Below are 4805 nucleotides of genomic sequence, written 5' to 3'. Positions count from 1 at the left end.
CACGCTGGAAAGACTCGTGTTGGTTTGTAGGGCCAGTCATCATTCCAAAAAGCAGCCATAGTGACGTGGGGCGTTACAAATGCCCTAAAAGCATGTATAGACATTTTATTGGTTTTAAATAAAAGTAAAATTTTATTATGTTTGAATGTTGTAATTATTGTTTGAATTAATTTTATGATAATATCAAGAAAATTCCCTATTCATTCATGAGAATATGATCTTGTATTAGTAAGAGAGAATTAAGATCATATATGAATAAAATAGTCACTAACATATTAAAGTATGGAATCTTTAATGAATGGTTACTAGTACGGTTTGCTAAGCATACGAGATGCGAGTGATCTAGATTCAGATTACAGATGTGGATAGACATCTTAGTAAATGTGCTGTATATAATAGAGATTATATATGATAGGACCGATAAAAATTAATTGTCTTTATAAACTTGTCGTTTGACATAAGGATTTAATTCTTATCATAATAGATGATCATTTGTAGATCATTCTAAATCCTGAGTATTGTGAATTAATTATTTTACTATATAGTTTTTATTTTGAAAAACTATAGGTTAAAATTTATATTAATCGTGTTTGGATTAATAGAAAGTAAAAGAATAATAAATATCTTTTTTAGAATATGATATTTATTTATTTAATTTAAAACTGATATTTTAAGATAAAGTTAATTTTGAATTAATTGATATTTATGTTGGGATAAATAAATTTTCTTAAAAGTTCATTAAATAACCAAATGAGAAAATTAGGGAAACCCTAACAGGGCTGGGTGACACACACTGTACAGTACAATATGTGGCGCCTAACTCTGGGATTTTTATCCCTAGGATTTGAATTTTGAATTTCAAATAAGTTTATTCAATTATTCTTTTTAAATATGATATAAATAAATAATTAAATATAAATATCAGATTAGTTTTTATTTGAATTTGAATTTTAATAAAATAAAAATTATTTAATTAGATTAAATAATTTTATACAAGTCTGATAGTACATGACTTTTAGAAGGAGCTTTAATTTAACGATCCAAAATTACTAATAAGACTTAAGGGCCTTGATTAGTGTGCCGGGAGGGCATAATTGGAAGTTGTGTGAATTAATGGTGTGATATGCATGATTATGTGAAATGCATGTTTATGAGTATTTGATAAGCATGCGGGCCCTGTTTGGTTGTAAGGGCATAATTGTAATTTTGGTCTGTTAGGGCATAAATGTGATTTTGTGATAATCTGTTAAGACTACATTATTATGTGGATATATGTGTTTGCAGCTTTCGATACGAGGTGATCATAGGGAGCAAGTAGTGTGAAAATCACAACATGACCCGGTACTTGACTTGGGGCAAGTCAAGGGGTATTTCGGGTATTAAATGATTATTTGGATTATTGGGTTATGAAAATAAATAATTGGAGATATATTTGAGGTTAGGAAGCCTAAGTGGGAATATTGGGAAATTTTACCGTTTTTCCCTCGGGGACGTTTCCGGTACCCCGAGCCTCGGGATAGACTTAAGTAACTAAGGTTAGACTAAGATAAAAATAGAAAAACAGTAGAAACTCAAGGAACCGATTCTTCTTTCCCTCTCTCCTTTTCTCTCAAGGAACTCAGTGAAACCAAAGGATTTGTGGCTGGGAATTATAATTTGGGCTGAGCAATTGGAGGTTTAATTCAATGGAAGCTAGGGGAAACAAGCTAGAAACAAAGGTAAGAACTGAATCATACTCTTGATCATTAGAATTATGTGTTTTGGCTGGGTTTTAAGGGTGTTTATGGTTTTGATATCTAAGGACTGAATTGAAGCTAGGAACTTAGGAGTTAGCCCATAAATAACTTGGAGAATTTGTTCTGCAGTGAAGGTAAGCTCGAAATTATGATTTAATGTTTGAATTCTGGTGTTTTCATGGCTGGTTTGAGTGTGCTTGAGTGTGTGGGTTCAAAATATTGAAATGATGTTTTGATGGGTTTCTAGAATAGATTTCTGTTGGGTTATGTTGTTGAAATCATGTTTGAATGTTGGGATAATTGAATTGTGTTATTGGGATGGTTTAGGGTGGATTTGGCTGAGGTTTGAATGTTACAAATGGTGGTTTTTCTGGGTTCACGGGGCTGGGCCGCGACTCTGTTCTAGAGCGCGGCCCTTCGGAGCAAGGAAGAGCCAGGAAGGCTCTAAGATGAAGGAGCGCTGCGGCGCCACAAGGGCAGGGCCGCGGCGCGTGTATGTGGTCAGAGAGGCCTAGCCTCTGTTTTAGGGGGTGGGTCGCGGCGCAGGTCTTAGGGGCCGCGGCCCTTAAGGGCATTTGTGGCCTTTTGGAGTTTTTAAGAGTGGGAACCTAACCTTTGGTGCTCGGGATTGATTCCACTACCGTGTTTGGTGGAATTCGATGTCCCGCAGGCTAGAATTCTATCCGAAAACCCTTATGTAATTATTGATGGAATCCTTTATCATGGTTGTGACTAGGTGTATGCTTGGGCTCGAGGCAGGATCGTGCTCGGGGGGGGGGGGGGGGGGGTCGTCTCTCCTAATTAAAGCACTTGAAATTAAAGGTAAGAAAACTGCACCTGGTTGCGGAATTTATAATGGGACTAAGGGTTCCCTGTTTTGTATGCTCTTTAAAGATGATGGTATTATGCCATGTGAATTGTAAATGGATTGTATCATGCCATGTAAATAGTAAACGTGCGGCCTAAGAGCGCCGAAGTTTACACTTGCGCATAGGGCGCGGCTCGGCCACTGGTAGCCGAGGACAACTTATTATGCACTGAGCTCTGTTTAAGCGGGTCGGAGTCAGTGGGTTAAATAGAGGGTGCGACCTAAGTTGTCGGCCCTAACTATCATGTGATTTGAGTGCAATTATTATGATGATTATGATATGCTAGTTAGTAGAATGGCAGATTGATAACTTGTTGAATATTATCGTTGAGTGGGTGAATGTTGTGTACCATTGAGTACTTGGTTATGTCTTGTGAAATAATTGAATGTTATTAGTGATTGTGTTTTAAATGTTATGTTTTCTTGCTGGGCCTTGGCTCACGGGTGCTACGTGGTGCAGGTAAGGGCAAGGGTAAGGCAAGTTAACCATGGGTTGGAGAGCTTTGGGGGTGAGGTGTACATTGTCCGCTGCTCGGTCGCCACGATCGAGGAATTGTACAGGAATGAGAACCTAAAACGTGTATTTTTCCATTAGAGTGGCTTGGTCATTAATAAGCTTTGGAAATTCTGTAATTACGTTATTTAAACCTTGATTTGGGATCCCCTGTACCAAACATGTATTTTAATGAAAAAATTATTCGTTTATAACCAAAATCTTTTAAACCTAACCTTTTTGTATCGTTAGATTCACATTTTTAATAAAATTACTTGGTTAGCAAGTCTCGCACTATTTCAAACACATAGTGTAACAGTCTTGGTTATCCAGGGTGTTACAGCGATAGTTTTCTCTAAACCTGAAAACTATTCAAAACCTATTCTCTCAGGCAAGCCTCTCTAGATCTCATGTGTTGAGTACATCTAGATCGTCACATAAATCAACCTTTTGAATCCTACATGACCACACACGTCCTTTTGTTTGAGCATTGGTCTGGAAGATCAAGGTGTGTCCTTTCAGATTATTGGATAGGAAGATCGTTGATTTTATACAAAAAGACTCAAAGACACTTATAGGCTATAAGAGGTAACCCTGATCTATTTTCTATGTGATTTAATATTTATATATGTATATGATCCTGTCTGTATTGATATTTATTAAAGTGGGTCCATATATTCTACTGTGCACCTTTGATTTGATCATTTAATACCAACAATTAGTACCAGAGTAGTCTATACATATATTATATATTAAATATTAAATATTGTGTGGGTTTCTTGCATTTGTTATATGTATGTTGAAATGTATATTGAATGGATGGATATGTTTTTTGAATGTATGGTTGAATGATGGATCGTTAATTATATGGTGTTATTGAGTTAGGAATTTGAGTTTCTAGATCATGTGTAAGCCATGAAGGGCATAGGATTTTTTTGTAAATTTTAGTTTTGAAATATGTAATGTTAAAAAAAAAATCTGCACACAAGAGAAGAGGAGGACCTAAGCCACCAGCCAAGCCAGGGGCCCAAGCCCTCCCTAGCAAGTAGCGCGTATCGCTTGGCCCGCGCTTGCACACCTGGCCCGCGCCCCTGCATCTGCGCGCGGTCCCTCGAGCCCAGGCTGCCACCAGCTGCGTGCGCCCCTGCCTGCCCGAGCCCCTGGCTTGTGCACCCGCACCACGCACCAACCCCGTAGCCTCTGCCTGAGCCTCTGCTATGCACGCACCTGCTGCATGCGGCAGCCACCATTCCGAGCCCTTGAGGCTCCATGTGCTGCCGACCCTAGAGGTCTAGGGCATCAATCTTGGTGCCCAAAATCCTTAGATCCTAATTTTGTGCAATATCTTCTATTTAATTAATTTCAAATTATTTGAATTTAAAAGTTTAATTATCTTATTTTATTTTTATTAGAAAAATAAAATATCTTTCAGTTGTTTAAGATTTTTTCTTAACTTTAAATAATTATTTGAATTTGATTCTTTAATTATTTACATTCAACTAAATTAAAAAGATGGCGAAAATATTTACTTAATGAAAAGTTAGTTTTAATAAAATAAATTAATTAGAAAATTTGTTTCTAATTAACAGGATGGACATAACAAAGTTATGAAAGATTAGCAAGAAAGCCTAAAGGACAGGAGAAGCATTATTGGAGAGTCTTGAAAGCTACATAGGCTTAGATTGCAATTTTATTTCTAATTTTTCCA

This window comes from Humulus lupulus, chromosome 7 (genome assembly GCF_963169125.1).
Source record: "Humulus lupulus chromosome 7, drHumLupu1.1, whole genome shotgun sequence".
NCBI classification, from domain to species: Eukaryota; Viridiplantae; Streptophyta; class Magnoliopsida; order Rosales; family Cannabaceae; genus Humulus; species Humulus lupulus.
This window is presented reverse-complemented; position numbering follows the sequence as displayed.